The sequence below is a fragment of the Triticum urartu genome, chromosome 3, assembly GCF_003073215.2.
Source record: "Triticum urartu cultivar G1812 chromosome 3, Tu2.1, whole genome shotgun sequence".
NCBI classification, from domain to species: Eukaryota; Viridiplantae; Streptophyta; class Magnoliopsida; order Poales; family Poaceae; genus Triticum; species Triticum urartu.
Window position 1 is genome coordinate 8,358,866 of NC_053024.1, and position 23,461 is coordinate 8,382,326.

Sequence of the window (23,461 nt, forward strand, 5' to 3'; positions counted from 1 at the left end):
GCAACGTAGAGGAAGTAGTCGTACGTCTTCCCGGTCTAACCGATCCAAGCACCGTTACTCCGGCACCTCCGAGTTCTTGGCACACGTTCAGCTCGATGACGCTCCCCGGGCTCCGATCCAGCAAAGCTTCGGGGAGGAGTTCCGTCAGCACGACGGTGTGGTGACGATCTTGATGTTCAACCGGGCTTCGCCTAAGCACCGCTACAATATGACCGAGGTGGAATATGGTGGAGGGGGGCACCGCACACGGCTAAGGAACGATCACGAAGATCAACTTGTGTGTTCTAGGGTGCCCCCTGCCCCCGTATATAAAGGAGCCAAGGGGAGGGGGCGGCCGGCCAAGGAGGGCGCGCCAAGGGGGAGTCCTACTCCCACCGGGAGTAGGACTCCCTTCTTTCCTAGTTGGAGAAGGAGAAGTGGGAAAGAGGAGGAAGAGGGAAAGGAAAGGGGGGGCGCCGCCCCCCTCTCCTTGTCCTATTCGGACTAGGGAGGGGAGGGGCGCGCGGCCACCTCTTGCCTCCTTTCCTCTTCTCCCTTAGGGCCCATGTAGGCCCAATAACCCCCGGGGGGTTCCGGTAACCCCCCGGTACTCCGGTAAAATCCCGATTTCACCCGGAACGATTCCGATATCCAAATATAGGCTTCCAATATATCGATCTTTATGTCTCGACCATTTCGAGACTCCTCGTCATGTCCATGATCACATCCGGGACTCCGAACAACCTTCGGTACATCAAAATACATAAACTCATAATGAAACTGTCATCGTACATTAAGCGTGCGGACCCTACGGTTCGAGAACAATGTAGACATGACCGAGACACGTCTCCGGTCAATAACCAATAGCGGAACCTGGATGCTCATATTGGTTCCTACACATTCTACGAAGATCTTTATCGGTCAGACCGCATAACAACATACGTTGTTCCCTTTGTCATCGGTATGTTACTTGCCCGAGATTCGATCGTCGGTATCTCAATACCTAGTTCAATCTCGTTACCGGCAAGTCTCTTTACTGGTTCCTTAATACATCGTCTCACAACTAACTCATTAGTTGCAATGCTTGCAGGGCTTATGTGATGTGCATTACCGAGAGGGCCCAGAGATACCTCTCCGACAATCGGAGTGACAAATCCTAATCTCGAAATACGCCAACCCAACATCTACCTTTGGAGACACCTGTAATGCTCCTTTATAATCACCCAGTTACGTTGTGACATTTGGTAGCACACAAAGTGTTCCTCCGGCAAACGGGAGTTGCATAATCTCATAGTCATAGGAACATGTATAAGTCATGAAGAAAACAATAGCAACATACTAAACGATCGGGTGCTAAGCTAATGGAATGGGTCATGTCAATCAGATCATTCACCTAATGATGTGATCCCGTTAATCAAATAACAACTCTTTGTCCATGGTTAGGAAACATAACCATCTTTGATTAACGAGCTAGTCAAGTAGAGGCATACTAGTGACACTCTGTTTGTCTATGTATTCACACATGTATTATGTTTCCGGTTAATACAATTCTAGCATGAATAATAAACATTTATCATGATATAAGGAAATAAATAATAACTTTATTATTATCTAGGGCATATTTCCTTCAGATTTTCGCGGGCGTAAAATACTTAGTAATAAAAGCATCTTTGCACTGATCCGAAGAATTGATACTATTGCGAGGCAAAGAAGAAAACAAAATTTTTGCACGATCTCGCAAAGAAAACGGGAATAATTTCAACTTCACAATATCATTGTCCACATCTTTTTTCTTTTGCATATTGCATAATTCCACGAATGTGTTAATATGGGATGCAGCATCCTCATTAGGAGTACCGGAAAATTAATTTTTCATGACAAGATTCAACAAAGCGGCATTAATATCACAAGACTCTTCACTAGTGGCGGGAGGATCAATCGGAGTGCTAACAAAATCATTGTTGTTGGTATTGGGGAAATCACACAACTTGGTGTTCTCTTGAGTAATCGTGACTACACAACAAGATTGCACTGAAAAACGAATCTGACGAGAAAACGACGAACAAAAAAGAGGACGAATAAAATAGCAAATTTTGTGAAATGGGGGAGATGAAAACGAGAGGAAAATGGAAAATAATGTAAATTGCAAGGAGATGAGATTTGTGATTAGGAACCTGGTAGAGTTAGATGATGTCTCCCCGGCAACGGCGCCGGAAATTCCTTTTGATGCGGCTTGAAATGCGTCGGTATTTCCCCAAAGAGGAAGGGATGATGCAGCACAACTATGGTAGGTATTTCCCTCAGTGATGAGACCAATGTTATCGAACCAATAGGAGAACCACGCAACACTATGTGAACGGCACATGCACACAAAGAACAAATACTTGCAACCCGATGTAAAAGAGGGGTTGTCAATCCCTCCCGGGTAAAAGATAGGTAAAAATTGTAGTAGATTGATAAATAGGTCTCGCGGGAACGCGAGATAAAATAAATAACAATAAATTGCAGTAAGGTATTTTTGGGGTTTTGTATTAATAGATCTGAAATAAAATAAAATAAAATAAAAATATACCTCGAAGGAAAATATGATAAAAAAGAGACCCGAGGGCCGTAGATTTCACTAGTGGCTACTCTCAAGAAAAATAGCATACGGTGGGTAAACAAATTATTGTTGGGAAATTGGTAGAACTTCAAATAATCATGACGATATCTAGGCATGATCATTATATAACATCACGTCCAAGATTAGTAGACCGACTGATGCCTGCATTTACTACTATTACTCCACACATCGACCATTCATGGAGAAACGGAGTAATGTAATAAGAGCGATGACATTATGTAGACAAGATCTAATCATATAGGAATATACCCCATCTTGTTATTGTTAATAGCAATGATACATATGTGCAGTTTCCCCTTTTGTCACTAGGATCGAGCACCATAAGATCGAACCCATCACAAAGCACCTCTTCCCATGGCAAGAAAAATCGATCTATTCGGCCTAACTAAACCAAATATTCAAAGAAGAAATACAAGGATATGAGTAATCGTGCATATAAGAGATCAAAAGACTGATACTTCTCCAACGTATCTATAATTTTTGATTGTTCCGTGTTGTTATATCATCATTCTTGGATGTTTTACAATCATTTTATAGTCATTTTACATCATTTTTAGGAGTGCTAGTTGATGTTTTCTGCTTGTTTTTACATCGCAGGAAATCAATATCAAATGGAGTCCAAATGCAGCTAAACTTTTTGTGGATATTTTATGGACCGAAAGACACCCAATGGGCCGGAGAATACGACTTTGCTGAATCTTGTTATGAAAGATCAATTTTCCGGTACTCCTAATGAGGATGTCGTGTCCCATCTTAACACATTTTTGGAATTATGCGATATGCAAAAGAAAAAAGATGTGGACAATGATGTTGTGAAGTTGACATTATTTCTGTTTTCTTTGCAAGATCGTGCAAAATTTTGGTTTTCTTCTTTGCCTCGCAATAGTATCGATTCTTGGGATAGGTGCAAGGATACTTTTATTACTAAGTATTTTCCGCCTGCTAAAATTATTTCCCTTAGAACCCAGATTATGAATTTCAAGCAACTTGAACATGAGCATGTTGCACAATCTTGGGAAATGATGAAATTGATGCTAAGGAATTGCCCAACTCATGGGTGAAATCTGTGGATGATCATACAAAAAATTTATGCGGGATTGAATTTTGTTTCTCGTAATCTTTTAGATTCTTCCGCGGGTGGTACTTTTATGGAAATTCCTTTGGGTGAAGCCACCAAATGGCTTGATAATATTGTGGCAAATTATTCACAATGGCATACTGAAAGAGCTCCAACTAGTAAAAAAGTTAATTCGGTTGAAGAAATTTCTTCTTTGAGTGAAAAAGTTGATGCTCTTATGAAATTTGTTGCTAATAAAAGTGCTCCTATTGATTTTAATGATGTGACTTTGTATACTTTGATTGAGCAAAATAGTGATGCCATAGATGTGAATTTTATCTCGCGAAACAATTTCAATAACAATGCTTATAGGGGTAATTTTAATCCTAGGCATTTTCCTAGTAATTCCTCTAATAATTATGATAATCCTTCTTATAATAATAATAGGAACACTTCTGATCTTGAGAATAATATTAAAGAATTTATCAATACTCTAAAAGTTTTCAATGCTACAATGGAAGAAAAGTTTGATAAGATTGATGATTTGTCTAGAAGCATTGATAGAATTTCTCATGATGTAGAAAATCTCGAGATGAAAATTTTTGTGCCTAAGGTTGAGGAATCAATTAAGGCTCTTTATGTTTCTATGGATGAAAGTAAGAAAAGAACCACTATGCTTAGTGCTAGAAGAGAATTCTTAGAAAAAGCGTTTTTAGTGATTGCTTTCATAAAAGTGATTAAGATCTTAAAATGATTGGTGTTTCTTCTATTGATTCTTTGTTTAGTAAAATTAAGATTGATAATAAAGGAACTGAAGAATAGTCAACTTTAGCTAGAAGGCGTCCCGATAATACGGAGGGTGAAAATCTTGTTGAGAAAATTGATAAAAGTGGGTTTGAAGAGGTCAAAACTTTAACTAGTTACGTTCCCACTCTTTTGGATTACAAAGACTTTAATTATGATATTTTCTCTTTGATTTATTGTATTTATGTGCCCACTCGCGGGAACTAGTTTTATGCAGTCCATGATAAATTCACTCCATGCTTATGAACAAAATAAAGCTTTTACTAAACATATTGTTGATGCTATGATGAAAGCTTTGGAAGAAAAGTTGGAATTAGAAGTTTCAATTCCTAGAAAGTTGCATGATGAATGGGAACCTACTATCAAAGTCAAGATTAAAAATTATGAGTGTTTTTCCTTGTGTGGCTTGGGTGCTAGTATTTCTACAATTCTGAAATCTTTATGTGATGTGCTTGGTCTTACCGATATTTAAGAATGTTCTTTAAATTTGCACTTGGCGGATTCTACTATTAAAAAGCCTATGGGAAGAATTAATGATGTTCTTATTCTTGAAAATAGAAATTATGTGTCCATAGATTTTATTGTTCTTGATATTGATTGCAATCCATCTTGTCCAATTATTCTTGGTAGACCATTTTTACGTACTATTGGTGCCGTGATTGATATGAAAGAAGCCAATATTAAATTTCAATTTCCACTAAGGAATGGTATGGAACACTTCCCTAGAACAAGAATTAAAGCACCATATGAATCAATCATGAGGGCATCTTATGGATCTAGAAACAAAGATGACAATACTTAGATCATTTGCCTTATGCCTAGCTAGGGCCGTAAAACGATAGCGCTTGTTGGGAGGCAACCCAATGAATAAAATTTATTTTTTTCTTTCTCTTTCTATTCTTGAGTGTTTGCAAAATTATGCTAATGTTATTATTGTGTTTTTTGTGTTTTAGTTAGTGTTTGTGCCAAGCAAAGCCTTTAGGATCATGTTGGGTGATAGTTGATTTGATCTTGCTGAAAAACAGAAACTTTTGCGCTCACAAAATAATTTTAGTTCTTAACAGAAGTGTGATAAAATACTAATTATTTTTGCAGAAGATTGATATACAAATTTATTAGGTTGTCCTAATTTTTTAGAATTTTTGGAGTTTAAAAAATATTTGAAATATCCAGATTTCTTCAAAACGTTCTGTTTTTGACAGATTATGTCTTCTTTGCGTTGTGTGCTTGTTTTCATGAATCTATGGTTTCTTTGAAGAGTTTTCTGAAAGAAATATTCCCTAGAGGAAATAATAAAGTTGTTATTTATATTTCCTTATGTCATGATAAATGTTTATTATTCATGCTACAATTGTATTAACCGGAAACTTACTACATGTGTGAATACATAGACAAACAGAGTGTCACTAGTATGCCTCTACTTGACTAGCTCGTTGAATCAATGATGGTTATGTTTCCTAACCATAGACGTGAGTTTTCATTTGATTAACGGGATCACATCATTGGAGAATGATGTGATTGACTTTACCCATCCGTTAGCTTAGCACGATGATCGTTTAGTTTGTTGCTATTGCTTTCACCATAACTTATACATGTTCCTATGACTATGAGATCATGCAACTCCCGAATACCAAAGGAACACTTAGTGTGCTATCAAACATCAAAACGTAACTGGGTGACTATAAAGATGCTCTACAGGTGTCTCCGATGGTGTGTGTTGAGTTGGCATAGATCGAGATTAGGATTTGTCACTCCGCGTATCGGAGAGGTATCTCTGGGCCCTCTCGGTAATGCACACCACTATAAGCCTTGCAAGCAATGTGACTAATGATTTAATGACGGGATGATGCATTACGGAACGGGTAAAGAGACTTGCTTGTAACGAGATTGGACTAGGTATTGAGATACCGACGATCGAATCTCGGGCAAGTAACATAATGATGACAAAGGGAACAACGTATATCGTTATGCGGTTTGACCGATAAAGATCTTTGTAGAATATGTGGGAGCCAATATGAACATATAGGTCCTGCTATTGGTTATTGACCGCAGACGTGTCTCGATCATGTCTACATAGTTCTCGAACCCGTATGGTCCGCATGCTTAACGTTCGGTGACGATCGGTATTATGAGTTTATGTGTTTTGATGTACCGAAGGTAGTTCGGTGTCCCGTATATGATCACGGACATGATGTGGAGTCTCCAAATGGTCGAGACGTAAAGTTAGATATATTGGAAGACTATGTTTGGACATCGAAATGGTTCCGAGTGAGTTTGGGCATATACCGGAGTACCGGGGGGTTACCGGAACCCCCCGGGGAGTATATGGGCCCTAATGGGCTTTAGTTGAGAAAGAGAGAGGCAGCCAGGGTAGGCCGCGCGCCCCGTCCCCCTCTGGTCCGAATTGGACTAGGAGGGGGGGCAGCGCCCCCCTTTCCTTCCTTCCTCTCTCCCCCTTCCTTCTCTCCTAGTCCAACAAGGGAAGGGGGAATCCTACTCCCGGTGGGAGTAGGAATCCTCCAGGGCACGCCATAGAGGGTCGGCCCTCCCCCCTCCTCCACTCCTTTATATACGGGGGAGGGGGGCATCCCATGGACACACAAGTTGATCATTGATCCCTTAGCCGTGTCTGGTGGCCCCCTCCACCATAATTTGTTGTCATATCGTCGTAGTTCTTAGGCGAAGCCCTGCACCGGTGACTTCATCATCATCGTCATCACGCCATCGTGCTGACGAAGCTCTCCCTCGACACTCAACTTGATCGAGAGTTCGTGGGACGTCACCGAGCCGAACATGTGCAGATCACAGAGGTGCCGTACTTTCGGTACTAGGATTGGTCGGATCGTGAAGACGTACGACTACATAAACCGCGTTGTCATAACGCTTCTGCTTACGGTCTACGAAGGTACGTGCACAACACTCTTCCCCTCTTGTTGCTATGCATCACCATGATAGATCTTGCATGTGCGTAGGAATTTTTTTGAAATTACTGCGTTCCCCAACAGTGGCATCCAAGCCAGGTCTATGCGTAGATGTTATATGCATGAGTAGAACACAAAGGAGTTGTGGGTGTGGGTATATACATATTGCTTGCCATCACTAGTTGATTCTTGATTCAGCGGTATTGTAGGATGAAGCGGCTCAGACCGACATTACGCGTACGCTTGCGCAAGGCTGGTTCTACCGACGTGCTTCGCACACAGGTGGCTGGTGGGTGTCAGTTTCTCCAACTTTAGTTGAATAGGATTCAATGAACAGGGTTCTTTTTGAAGATCAAAAAGCGGTCACTATACCACGTTGTGGTTTTTTATGCGTAGGTAAGAACGGTTCTTGCTCAGCCCGTAGCAGCCACGTAAAACTTACAACAACAAAGTAGAGGACGTCTAACTTGTTTTTGCAAGGCATGTTGTGATGTGATATGGTCAAGACATGATGCTAAATTTTGTTGTATGAGATGATCATGTTTTGTTAAAGTTATCGGCAACTGGCAGAAGCCTTATGGTTGTCTCTTTATTGCATAAGATGCAAGCGCCATACAATTTCTTTACTTTATCGCTATGCAATAGCAATAGTTGCAAAAGCAATAGTTGGCGAGACAACCATGTGACGACATATTGATAAAGATCAAGATGATGGAGATCATGGTGTCAAGCCGGTGATGAAGGTGATCATGACAGTGCTTTGGAGATGGAGATCAAAGGCACAAGATGATGATGGCCATATCATATCACTTATATTTGATTGCATGTGATGGTTATCCTTTATGCATATTATTTTTCTTAGTTTGGCGGTAGCATTGTAAGATGATCTCTCACTAAATTTTAAGGTATAAGTGTTCTCCCTGAGTATGCACCGTTGCGACAAGTTCTTTGTGCTGAGACACCACGTGATGATCGGGTGTGATAAGCTCTACGTCCATCTACAATGGGTGCAAGCCAGTTTTGCACACGCAGAATACTCAGGTTAAACTTGACGAGCCTAGCATATGCAGATATGGCCTCGGAACACTGAGACCGAAAGGTCGAGCGTGAATCATATAGTAGATATGATCAACATAGTGATGTTCACCATTGAAACTACTCCATCTCACGTGATGATCGGACATGGTTTAGTTGATTTGGATCACGTGATCACTTAGAGGATTAGAGAGATGTCTATCTAAGTGGGAGTTCTTAAGTAATATGATTAATTGAACTTAAATTTATCATGAACTTAGTCCTAGTAGTATTTTGCAAATTATGTTGTAGATCAATAGCTCGCGTTGTTGCTTCCCTGTGTTTATTTTGATATGTTCCTAGAGAAAATTGTGTTGAAAGATGTTAGTAGCAATGATGCGGATTGGATCCGTGATCTGAGGTTTATCCTCATTGCTGCACAGAGGAATTATGTCCTTGATGCACCGCTAGGTGACAGACCTATTGCAGGAGCAGATGCAGACGTTATGAACGTTTGGCTAGCTCAATATGATGACTACTTGATAGTTTAGTGCACCATGCTTAATGGCTTAGAATCGGGACTTCAAAGACGTTTTAAACGTCATGGACCATATGAGATGTTCCAGGAGTTGAAGTTAGTATTTCAAGCAAATACCCGAGTTGAGAGATATGAAGTCTCCAACAAGTTCTATAGCTAAAAGATGGAGGAGAATCGCTCAACTAGTGAGCATGTGCTCAGATTGTCTGGGTACTACAATCGCTTGAATCAAGTGGGAGTTAATCTTCCAGATAAAATAGTGATTGACAGAATTCTCTAGTCACCATCACCAAGTTAGTAGAACTTTGTGATGAACTATAGTATGCAAGGGATGACGAAAACGACTCCCGAGTTTTTCATGATGATGAAATCGATGAAGGTAGAAATCGAGAAAAACATCAAGTGTTGATGGTTTACAGGATCACTAGTTTCAAGAAAAGGGCAAAGGAAAAAAGGGGAACTTCAAGAAAAACAGCAAGAAAGTTGCTGCTCAAGTGAAGAAGCCCAAGTCTGGTCCTAAGCCTGAGACTAAGTGCTTCTACTGCAAAGGGACTGGTCACTGGAAGCGAAACTACCCCAAGTGATTGGCGGATAAGAAGGATGGCACAGTGAACATAAGTATATTTGATATACATGTTGTTGATGTGTACTTTACTAGTGTTTATAGCAACCCCTCAGTATTTGATACTAGTTCAGTTGCTAAGATTAGTAACTCGAAACGGGAGTTGCAGAATAAACAGAGACTAGTTAAGGGTGAAGTGACGATGTGTGTTGGAAGTGGTTCCAAGATTGATATGATCATCATCGCACACTCCCTATACTTTCGGGATTAGTGTTGAACCTAAATAAGTGTTATTTGGTGTTTGCGTTGAGCATGAATATGATTTGATCATGTTTATTGTAATACAGTTATTCATTTAAGTAAGAGAATAAATTGTTGTTCTGTTTACATGAATAAAACCTTATATGGTTACACACCTAATGAAAATAGTTCATTGGATCTTGATCATAGTGATACACATATTCATAATATTGAAACCAAAAGATGCGAAGTTAATAATGATAGTGCAACTTATTTGTGGCACTGCCGTTTAGGTCATATTGGTGTAAAGCGCATGAAGAAACTCCATGCTGATGGGATTTTGGAATCACTTGATTATGAATCACTTGGTGCTTGCGAACCATGCCTTATGGGCAAGATGACTAAAGACACCATTCTCCGGAACAATGGAGCGAGCAACTGACTTATTGGAAATAATACATACTGATGTATGCGATCCAATGAGTGTTGAAGCTCGCGGCAGGTATCGTTATTTTCTGACCTTCACATATGATTTGAGCAGATATGGGTATATTTGCTTGATGAAACATAAAGTCTGAAACATTTGAAAAGTTCAAAGAATTTCAGAGTGAAGTGGAAAATCATCGTAACAAGAAAAATAAGGTTTCTATGATCTGATCATGGAGACAAATATTTGAGTTACGAGTTTGGTCTTCAATTAAAACTATGTGGAATAGTTTCACAAATTCATGCCACCTGGAACACCACAGCTTAATGGTGTGTTCGAACATCATAACCGTACTTTATTGGATATAGTGCAATCTATGATGTTTCTTACCGATTTACCACTATAGTTTTGGGGTTATGCATTAGAGACAGCTGCATTCACGAAAAAAAGGGCACCATCTAAATCCGTTGAGACGACATTGTATGAACTGTGGTTTGGCAAGAAACCAAAGTTGTCATTTCTTAAAGTTTGGGGTTGCAATGCTTATAAGAAAAAATTTCATCCTGATAAGCTCAAACCCAAATCGGAGAAATGTGTCTTCATAGGATACCCAAAGAGGACAGTTGGGTACACCTTCTATCACAGATCCGAAGGCAAGACATTCGTTGCTAAGAATGGATCCTTTCTAGAAAAAGGAATTTCTCTCGAAAGAAGTGAGTGGGAGGAAAGTAGAACTTGATGAGGTAACTGTACCTGCTCCCTTATTGGAAAGTAGTACATCACAGAAACCGGTTTCTGTGACACCTACACCAATTAGTGAGGAAGCTAATGATGATGATCATGAAACTTCAGAACAAGTTACTATTGAACCTCATAGATCAAGCAGAGTAAGATCCGCACCAGAGTGGTACGGTAATCCTGTTCTGGAAGTCATGCTACTAGATCATGATGAACCTACGAACTATGAAGAAGCGATGGTGAGCCCAGATTCCGCAAAATGGCTTGAAGCCATGAAATCTGAGATGGGATCCATGTATGAGAACAAAGTGTGGACTTTGGTTGACTTGCCCAATGATCGGCAAGCAATTGAGAATAAATGGATCTTCAAGAAGAAGGCTGACGCTGACGGTAATGTTACTGTCTACAAAGCTCGACTTGTCGCAAAAGGTTTTTCGACAAGTTCAAGGGATTAACTACGATGAGACCTTCTCACCCGTAGCGATGCTTAAGTCTGTCCGAATCATGTTAGCAATTGCCGCATTTTATGATTATGAAATTTGGCAGATGGATGTCAAAACTGCATTCCTGAATGGATTTCTGGAAGAAGAGTTGTATATGATGCAGCCGGAAGGTTTTGTCGATCCAAAAGGAGCTAACAAAGTGTGCAAGCTCCAGCGATCCATTTATGGACTGGTGCAAGCCTCTCGGAGTTGGAATAAATGCTTTGATAGTGTGATCAAAGCATTTGGGTTTGTACAGACTTTTGGAGAAGCCTGTATTTACAAGAAAGTGAGTGGGAGCTCTGTAGCATTTCTGATATTATATGTGGATGACATATTGCTAATCGGAAATGATATAGAATTTCTGGATAGCATAAAAGGATACTTGAATAAGAGTTTTTCAATGAAAGACCTCGGTGAAGCTGCTTACATATTGGGCATTAAGATCTATAGAGATAGATCAAGACGCTTAATTGGACTTTCACAAAGCACATACCTTGAAAAAGTTTTGAAGAAGTTCAAAATGGATCAAGCAAAGAAAGGATTCTTGCCTGTGTTACAAGGTGTGAAGTTGAGCAAGACTCAAAGCCCGACCACGGCAGAAGATAGAAAGAGAATGAAAGTCATTCCCTATGCCTCAGCCATAGGTTCTATAAAGTATGCCATGCTATGTACCAGATCTATTGTATACCCTACACTGTGTTAAGCAAGGGAGTACAATAGTGATCTAGGAGTAGATCACTGGACAACGGTCAAAATTATCCTTAGTGGAATAAGGATATGGTTCTCGATTATGGAGGTGACAAAAGGTTCGTCGTAAAAGGGTTACGTCGATACAAGTTTTGGCACTGATCCGGATGACTCTTAGTCTCAATCTGGATGCATATTGAAAGTGGGAGCAATTAGCTAGAGTAGCTCCGTGCAGAGCATTGTTGACATAGAAATTTGCAAAATACATACGGATCTGAATATGGCAGACCCATTGACTAAACTTCTCCCACAGGCAAAACATGATCACACCTTAGTACTCTTTGGGTGTTAATCACATAGTGATGTGAACTAGATTATTGACTCTAGTAAACCCTTTGAGTGTTGGTCACATAATGATGTGAACTATTGGTGTTAAATCACATGGCAATGTGAACTAGATTATTGACTCTAGTGCAAGTGGGAGACTGAAGGAAATATGCCCTAGAGGCAATAACAAAGTTATTATTTATTTCCTTATTTCATGATAAATGTTTATTATTCATGCTATAATTGTATTAACCGGAAACATAATACATGTGTGAATACATAGACAAACAGAGTGTCACTAGTATTGCCTCTACTTGACTAGCTCGTTGAATCAATGATGGTTATGTTTCCTAACCATAGACATGAGTTGTCATTTGATTAACGGGATCACATCATTAGAGAATGATGTGATTGACTTGACCCATCCGTTAGCTTAGCACGATGATCGTTTAGTTTGTTGCTATTGCTTTCTCCATAACTATACATGTTCCTATGACTATGAGATCATGCAACTCCCGAATACCGGAGGAACACTTTGTGTGCTACCAAACGTCACAACGTAACTGGGTGATTATAAAGGTGCTCTACAGGTGTCTCCGATGGTGTTTGTTGAGTTGGCATGGATCAAGATTAGGATTTGTCACTCCGATTGTCGGAGAGGTATCTCTGGGCCCTCTCGGTAATGTACATCACAATAAGCCTTGAAGCAATGTAGCTAATGAGTTAGTTATGGGATGTAGCATTACAGAATGAGTAAAGAGACTTGTCCGGTAATGAGATTGAACTAGGTATTGAGATACCGACGATCGAATCTCGGGCAAGTAACATACCGATGACAAAGGGAACAACGTATACCTTATGCGGTTTGACCGATAAAGATCTTCGTAGAATATGTAGGAGCCAATATGAGCATCCAGGTTCCGCTATTGGTTATTGACCGGAGACGAGTCTCGGTCATGTCTACATAGTTCTCGAACCCGTAGGGTCTGCACGCTTAACGTTCAGTGACGATCGGTAATATGAGTTTATGTGTTTTGATGTACCGAAGGTAGTTCGGAGTCCCGATATGATCACGGACATGACGAGGAGTCTCGAAATGGTCGATACATAAAGATTGATATATTGGATGACTATGTTTGAACTTCGGAAGGTTCCGGGCAAGTTCGGACAAATACTGGAGTACCGGGGGGTTACCGGAACCCCCCGGGAGTGTAATGGGCCTATTGGGCCTTAGTGGAGAAGAGGAGGGGCGACCAGGGCAGGCCGCACGCCCCTCTCCCTCTAGTCCGAATTGGACAAGGAGGGGGGCGCACCCCCTTTCCTCCCCCTCTCTCCTCCTTCCCTCTCTCCTACTCCTACTCTTGGAAGGGTTGGAGTCCTACTCCCGGTGGGAGTAGGACTCCCCTTGGGGCGCGCCTAGGAGGGCCGCTCCCCCTCCTCCACTCCTTTATATACGGGGGAGGGGCACCCCATAGACACACAAGTTGATCATTGATCTTTTAGCCGTGTGCGGTGCCCCCCTCCACCATAATCCACCTCGGTCATATCGTAGCGGTGCTTAGGCGAAGCCCTGTTCCGGTAGCATCATCATCACCGTCATCATCCTTCGTGCTGACGAAACTCTCCCTCGAAGCTCTACTGGATCATGAGTTCGCGGGACGTCACCGAGCTGAACGTGTGCAGATTGCGGAGGTGCCGTACCTTCGGTGCTAGATCGGTCGATCGTGAAGACGTACGACTACATCAACCACGTTGTCATAACGCTTCCGCTTACGGTCTACGAGGGTACATAGATGATACTCTCCCTTCTTGTTGCTATGCATCACCATGATCTTGCATGTGCGTAGGAATTTTTTTGAAATTACTGCGTTCCCCAACATAACATACATGACTTTGCTGTTAGAGTAGCAACTAGAGGAGGTAAAATGACTCAGGAATCACTTTATCCTGAGGGACACCCAAAAAAGAATTGAACAATACTCTCAAAGAGCTAACGCTGATGCCCGTAGTCCTTCTAAAAATAAAAATAAGAATAAAAATGATAGGACTTTGCATGCCTCTAGTGAACCTGAAGTAGAAAAACCTCTTGATAATGAAGTCTCTATCTCCGATGCTGAAACTCAACCTGGTAGTGAACACTCACCTTCTGATAATGAAAATTTTAATGATGAGGTTCATGAAGATAGTTAATCAAATAATGAAGAACCAGACAATGATGTTGAGATAGAACCTGCAGTTCATCTTGATAACCCACAACCTAAAAATAAAAAATACGATAAAAGAGACTTTGTTGCTAGGAAACACGGTAAGGAAAGAGAACCATGGGTTCAAAAACCTATGCCCTTTCCACCTAAGTCAACTAAAAAGAAAGATGATGAAGAATTTGAACGCTTTGCTGAAATGCTGAGGCTAGTCTTTTTGCGTACCCGCTTGACTGATATCTTGAAAATGCCTCCTTATGCAAAGTATATGAAAGACATCATCACCAATAGGAGAAAAATACCGGAAGCTAAAATCTCCACCATGCTTGCTAATTATACTTTTAAGGATGGAGTACCTAAAAAACTTGGAGATCCGGGAATACCAACTATACCTTGCTCCATCAAAAGTAATTATGTGAAAACTACTTTATGTGACTTGGGAGCTGGTGTTAGTGTTATGCCTTTATCTTTATATAAAAAACTTGATTTGAATAAACTCACACCTACCAAAATATCTTTCCAAATGGGAGACAAATCTACTGCCATACCTATCGGTATTTGTGAGGATGTGCCCGTTGTTGTTGCTAATGTTACTATTTTGACTGACTTTGTTATACTTGAGATGCCCGGGGACGACAACATGTCTATTATCCTTGGTAGACCCTTTTTGAATACTGTAGGGGCTGTTATTGATTGCAATAAAATCAAGGTCACTTTTCATATCAATAGCAATGAGCATACGATGCACTTTCCGAAGAAACAATTCCAAGTGAATGGTATTAATGTTATTGAAAAATCTTCGACAATCATTATTGGAAGTTTTCAACTACCTCTACCTACTGTCAAAAAAAATGAAACGCTTATAGTTGGGGACATTCATGTCCCCGTTGAGGTAACTTAGTGATTTACGGAAGTTCTTCGGTTTCATGCTAATCGAAAGTTGTTGTTAATAAGACTTGATCAACCTTATTAATGGATAATTTTTGAGAGGTGTGAAGTTGATGAATTTAGTAAGCACTACCTTATGTCCCTACTTTTTGTTCTATGTTTTTATTAGTTAAATAAAATAAAATGCCATGTTTTGTCTGTTTTTTGAATTTACCATGAAATAAAAAAATGACCCAAAAATAAAAGTTCTCAAAATGCCCTGAAAATTTAATACGATTTTTTCCTGAATATTTAAGAATTTTTGGTGCAAATAACATCAGAGGGAGGTGCACCAGGTGGGCACAACCCACCTAGGCACGCCAGGACCCCCAGGCGCGCCCTGGTTGGTTGTGGTCCCCACGTGGGCCCCCTCACTTATCTCTTCATACCACATCATCACCTACCTCCAGAAAAAAATCACCATTGATCTCTCTCTCTCTCTCGTGTTTGATACGTCCCCAACGTATCTATAATTTTCAATTGTTCCATGTTGTTTTATTATCAATCTTGGATGTTTTATAATCATTTTATATCATTTTTTGGTACTAACCTATTGACATAGTGCCAAGTGCCAGTTGCTATTTTTCCATGTTTTTTACATCGCAGAAAATCAATATCAAACGGAGTCCAAATGCCACAAAACTTTACGAAGATTTTTTATGGACCAGAAGGAAGATGTTGGGCCCTGGTTGCACCTGGGGGAGTCCTGAGGAGGGGACAACCCACCAGGGCGCGCCAGGAGGCCCAGGCGCGCCCTGGTGGGTTGTGCCCACCTCGGGTGCCCCCCGGACCGCCTCTTTTCTCTATAAATACCCCAAAAATCCCAGAACCCTAGGGGAGTCGACGGAATATTCATCCAGCCGCCGCAGAGTCCAGAACCACTAGATCCAATCTAGACACCATCACGGAGGGGTTTGTAAGTGCATCTAGTGCCCCTTAGTGATTTTGGTGTATTGAAGACTTATAGGTTAAGGGACAAATGCGTTTGTGAGTGTACACATGACTATAAGTCTATGAGGAGTTTGATATTTATAGAGAAAGTCGACCCCTAAAAATGAATGTCTTCAACTGAAGACTTTGGATTTCTGAAGACTTTCTGAAGACTTTGAAAGTGAAGAAATTGGTGTGACCATGAAGACTTGATATTCATGCGAGGAACATGAAGCGTGAAGACTTTTGTTTTCGTAGTTTCATTTTCTCTTTCTTGAGTCATAGGAAACACCGCACTGTTAAAGGGGGTCAAGTTAAAACTAAGGAAAAGTTTCCAGGTGATGCTCATCACAAAATCCTACACCTACCAATCCCTTCAAGTGAAGCCATTGGAAATCTCATACAGTCCAGTCAATTTCTTTAGTGACAGAGATGAAGAACTTCTGGTCTTTGAGGAATTTGTCCTGACTGAGGAGTTAGGAATTCACCAGTGCAGATTGCCTACAAGTGAGGAACATGATAGCCCTGAGGAATTTGAACCTCAAATTTCCGACCGTTGCTGTGTTATGCGCTAGCTGTCCCAAAATATCTTATCCACCTAACGGTCATATCATTGGAGGGCATTTATGTCTTATCATGTCGAGCTGCTCCCGGCGGCTATAAATAGTCGCCCCCTACAACCACTAGCTGGTTGGCTACTCCACGAGAAACTGACACTTGTCATTGAGAGCATCCCATCCTCCGAGGACTTTGAGCGAAAATCATCAAGAGAGGAAAAAACCGAAAACCACAAACCAAACACCTACAAACCCAAAGTGATTGGGCATCACTAAAGAGATTGTTCCTGTGTGGAACAAACGCTTGTTACCTTTGAGGACTGTGCATCCTCTAGACGGTTAGGCGTCATGGTCTAGAGCATCCAAGAGGAAATTGTGGATCGCTGGGTTACCGAGTTTGTGAAGGTTTGGAAGTCACCTGAAGACTTGCCACGAGTGATTGGACGAGGTCTGTGTGACCTTAGTTCAAGGAGAATACGGTGAGGACTGTGTGTCCTCAGGTTTAAATACCTAGCCGCTCTAACCAGACGTACAACTGTCACAACAGTTGGAACTGGTCTACCAAATCTTTGTCTTCACCGAGCTAACTGGTTCTATTTCCTCAACCCTTTCATTTCTTCATTACTGTGTCGTGTACCTGTTCATATCTGTTTGAAGGCTTTGACTGAAGACATTCTCAATTTCCTCAGTTCAATTTCTCCAATCTGTTTGTCTCCATTCTGTTCTATCCTATGCTTACGCTTCCTGTACTCTATGTTTGTTTTCTATTCATCATGATGTCCATGCTTATGTTATGTCATGTCATGTCTGCATCTGAGTACTTATTCCGCTGCAAATAGTTCTTCTCTTAGGAATTTCCTCACCCTGAAATTCCTCAGTGAAGAATTCATAAAAATCGCCTATTCACCCCCCTCTAGTCGACTTAACGCACTTTCAGGGTTCATTACTTCCATCGGTGCCTCTTCGATGATGCGTGAGTAGTTCTTTGTAGACCTTCGGGTCCGTAGTTAGTAGCTAGATGGCTTCATATCACTCTCTTGATTCTCAATACAATGGTCTCTTGGAGATCCATATGATGTAACTCTTTTGCGGTGTGTTCGTTGGATTGATGAACTTTGAATTTATGATCAGATCTATCTTTTTATATCCATGAAAGTATTTGAGTTTCTTTGATCTCTTTTATGCATGATCTCTTATAGCCTCATATCTCTTCTCTGATATTTGGGTTTTGTTTGTACAACTTGATCTATTTATCTTGCAATGGGAAGAGGTGCCAAGTAGTGGGTTCGATCTTACGGTGCTTGATCCCAGTGACAGAAAGGGAACCGCCACGTATGTATCGTTGCTAATAAGGATAAAAGGATGGGATCTATATCTACCGCCATAGATAAACGGATCTTGTCTACATCATGTCATCGTTCTTATTGCATTACTCCATTTTCCATGAACTTAATAGACTATATGTATGCTGGATAGCGGTCGATGTGTGGAGTAATAGTAGTAGATGCAGGCAGGAGTCGGTCTACTAATCTTGGACGTGATGCCTATGTAATGATCATTGCCTGGATATCGTCATAATTATTTGAGGTTCTATCAATTGCCCAACAGTAATTTGTTTATCCACCGTTTGCTATTTTTCTCGAGAGAAGCCACTAGTCAAACCTAAGGCCCCCATGTCTTCTTTCTCATATATTTGCCTTTGCGATCTATTTTTCTCTTGCTTTTATTTTCAGATCTATTAAACCAAAAAACCAAAAAATACCTTGCTGCAATTTATTTTATTTGGCATTCGATCTATCAGTATTTACATCGTTCTCCTGTCCTCGTGCCATTTCTGGGGCCGTTACCCGAAAGGGATTGACAACCCCTTTAACACGTCGGGTTGCAAGTGGTTGTTATTTGTGTGCAGGGGCTGTTTATGTTATGTTGCTTGGTTCTCCTACTGGTTCGACCGCTGTGCTGCATCATCCCTTCCTCTTTGGGGGTAAAACTGACGTAGCTTCAAGCGACATCAAAAGGAATTTCTGGCGCCGTTGCTGGGGAGGATTTTCATCATAACCAGGTTCCTAATCACAAATCTTGCCTCCTCGCAATTTACATTATTTGCCATTTACCTCTTGTTTTCCTCTCCCCCACTTCACAAAGATTTGCCTCTTTATTTGCCCCTCTTTTTCTGTTCGCCGTTTTCTTGCCGGATCCGTTTTTGTTTGCTTTCTTGTTTGCGAAATCATGATACCTCAAAGAAAATATTATGATGTTCCTTACCCAAATATTTTGCTTGAAATTGAGAAAAGTACTAAGGAATATATGACTACACAATTTGAGCATAATAAGTACTTTACTGAAGAACTTAAGGAACACTCCGTTGTGCTAGATGCTATCACAAAACAACTTGATGATATTAGTAGAGAAGTTTGTAATCTTCAATCTAAGTATGCTTTTGCTGAAAGTTTGCTAGGAAAAATATCCGATGCACAAGCTACCTTAGTAAATCAAATGGTTGCTAAACCAATCTCGCTAGAAGATAAAAGTGATGAAGATCTTAAAATGATTGGTGTTTCTTCTATTGATTCCTTGTTTAGTAAAGTTAATATTGATGAAAAAGGGACTGGAGAAGAGTCAACTTTAGGTAGAAGGCGTCCCAATATTTCAGAGGGTGAAAATCTTGTTGAGAAGAATGATGAAAGTGGGTTTGGAGAGGTCAAAACTTTAGCTAGTGATGCACCCACTCTTTTGGATTACAAAGACTTTAATTATGATAGTTGCTCTTTGATTGATTGTATTTCTTTGTTGCAATCCATGATAAATTCACCCCATGCTTATGAAAAAAACAAAGCTTTTACTAAACATATTGTTGATGCTATGATGAAAGCTCTTGAAGAAAAATTGGAATTAGAAGTTTCAATTCCTAGAAAATTGCATGATGAATGGGAACCTACTATCAAAGTCAAGATTAAAACTTATGAGTGTTTTGCTTTGTGTGACTTGGGTGCTAGTGTTTCTACAATTCTGAAATCTTTATGTGATGTGCTTGGTCTTACTAATCTTGAAGAATGTTCTTTGAATTTGCACTTGGCGGATTCTACTATTAAAAAGCTTATGGGAAGAATTAATGATGTTCTTATTCTTTCAAATATAAATTATGTGCCCATAGATTTTATTGTTCTTGATATTGATTGCAATCTGTCTTGTCCAATTATTCTTGGTAGACCATTTTTACGCACTATCGGTGCCGTGATTTATATGAAAGAAGGCAATATTAAGTTTCAATTTCCTTTGAGGAAGGGTATGGAATACTTTCCTAGAACTACAATTAAGCCACCCTATGAATCAATCATGAAGGCATCTTATGGATCTCGAACCAAAGATGACAAAATTTAGATCCTTGCTTTATGCCTAGCTAAGGACGTAAAACTATAGCGCTTGTTGGGAGGCAACCCAATGAATAAAATATATTTTTGCTTTTTGCTTCCTGTTTTTGAGTGTTAGCACAATTATGCTACCGTTATGATTGTGTTTTTGTGTTTTAATTAGTGTTCGTGCCAAGTAAAGCCTTTAGGATCTTCTTGGGAAATAGTTGTTTGATCTTGCTGAAAAAACAGAAAGTTTTGCGCTGATGAAATTAATTTTAGTTTTTTACCAAAGAGCGATAAAATACCCACTCCAATTTCACTAGACCAATATACAAATTTCTTAGGACGTCCTAATGTTTCAGAGTTTTTTGAGCTACAGAAGTATTCGAAATAGTCAGATTGCTACAGACTGTTCTATTTTGACAGATTCTGTTTTCTTTTGTGCTGTGTGCTTATTTTGATGGCTCAATGGTTCTCTTTGATGGGCTTTTTCCATAGAAAAGTTGGAATACAATAGATATAATACAAAAACAAAATATGAATTGGTTTGATACAACACTTATAGTAGTGATTTATTATTCTTATACTAACGGATCTCACGAAGGTTTTGTTGAGTTTTGTATGATTGAAGTTTTCAAGTTTTGGGTTATCTTATGATGGATGAAGGAAGGATGTAAGAGCCTAAGCTTGGGGATGCCCTGGCATCCCAAGCTATTATCCAAGAATGAGAAACCAACTAAGCTTGGGGATGCCCCCGAGTGGCATCCCCGCTTTCTTCCAACAACTATCGGTATTTTACTCGAGACTATATTTTTATTCGTCACATGATATGTGTTTTGCTTGGAGCGTCTTGTATGATATGTGTCTTTGCTTGGTTTATTTTGTGTTTTAAGTCATCAGCTAGACACACCTATTTGAGAGAGTCAAAAGTATATCTTGACTTGTTAGAATTGCTCTCTATGCTTCACTTAATTTTTTTATGAGCAATGGACTTGCTCTAGTGCTTCACTTACATCTTTTTGTGCACGGTGTGCTTTGTTATTTTTGAAGAAATGCTCTCTTGCTTCACTTAGATTTATTTTAGAGTTGGTAAAATTTTGAAGAAATTCCCTCTTGCTTCACTTAAATTATTTTGAGAAAAAGAAAATTTGTTATGCTCGTGATCTTCACTTATATTTGTTTGAGATTATGAAAAGCAACACATGAAAATTAGTCCCAAAGTGATAGATATCCAAGAAGGATAAAGAAAAAAAGAGAAAAAAATGTCATGAAGATCATTGGACAAAATAAGCTTGATTCTTAGTAATAGTTTTGAGACATGATGATGTGATATGTGAGTCATCTTGATGAGTAATTATGCTTTAGTAATAATATTGGTGTTAAGGTTTGTGATTCCCTATGCATGCACAAAAGTCAATAATCATGCAATGAAATTATATCCTACTTGTGGTGCATTATTCGGTGTTAATTATTCTTAATGCTTGCTTATGAGATTATTCGTTTCTTGGTTGGTTGCTTCCCAATATTTTGCTAGCCTTCATTTTGCACTAAGTATGACCTCTACTTGTGCATCCAAAATCCTTTAAACCAGTTTTGCCACATGAGTCCACTATATCTACCTATATGCGGTATTCTTTTGCCGTTCTAAGCAAATTTGCATGTGCCATCTCTAATTTTCAAAATAAACTTCTCTTTTGTGTGTTTGTTTCGCTCGCGGAGCGGTGAGGGGTGGCTAACATTTTCCATGCTAGATGTGTTATTCTCAGGAAGAGTGTTTATTCACTTGTCATTGCACAAGAGTAAGGCAAAGGTATTAGGGATGCCCAGTCCCGAAATGCAAAAACAAATGAATTTACTTTATGTTGTCAAATGATACATTCCTTGGAAAGTGTTGGTATGGAGGGCAACCGTGGATACGGCTAGCCATGGAAAGTGAAAGTTATGATAGAAAAAGGAATACACTTTATTTTATTTTTGGGAACCGTCTATGATATATCTATGCATGGAAAGTATTGGGAAATCTAAGTCGTTTTCGTTGGTGGGATGGATACACCTCCCAAAATGTTTTTATCTCAATTTTTTTGCTTTCAGCTCTGGCACCTTTACAAATCCCTACTTCCCTCTACGAAGGGCCTATCTTTACTTTATGCAATTTTTATTTTTATTTTGAGTCTCCATCTTCTCTTATAAAAGCACCAACTAGGAGGTAATATGATCGTGCTTAAGTATTGGGTGTAGTTAATATTCGAGTATGTTTCATGAATGGATCAATGTTTGAGCATGATGGGCTAGGGATAACTTATTTTAGCATTGATATTTTGAAAGACATGGTTGCTTGTTGATATGCTTGAGTATCTAAATTATTATGTCAAAACTAGACTATTTCTTTGAATCACGTAAAAGTCCAAATGTCCATGCTATAAAGAAAAGAATATGGTATGACATGATGAACAACACTCCACATCAAAAATTCTGTTTTTATCACTTACCTACTCGAACGAGTAGGAGTTAAGCTTGAGGATGCTGATACGTCTCCAATGTATCTATAATTTTTTATTGTTCCATGCTATTTTGTTATCAATCTTGGATGTTTTATAATCATTTTATAGTCATTTTATATCATTTTTTGGTACTAACCTATTGACATAGTGCCAAGTGCCAGTTGCTGTTTTTTCCATGTTTTTTTACATCGCAGAAAATCAATATCAAACGGAGTCCAAATGCCACGAAACTTTACGAAGATTTTTTATGGACCAAAAGGAAGATGTTTGGCCCTGGTTGCACCTGGGGGGAGTTCCGAGGAGGGGACAACCCACCAGGGCGTGCCAGGAGGCCCAGGCGCACCCTGATGGGTTGTGCCCACCTCGGGTGCCTCCCGGACCGCTTCTTTGCTTTATAAACTAGTTGACCCGTTGCGCCAAATGGCACAAAGACCCGCTAAAACCATGTTGTCGATGAAAATAGTTTCATTTTGCAAGGACATATTCGATACTCGTAATAAAAATCCCATGTGTTAAACCATGCTATTTTTAAAATGTCCATCAAAAAGATCATCCAGTAAACCCATGAGCCACGGTTCCTTTCTAATGGA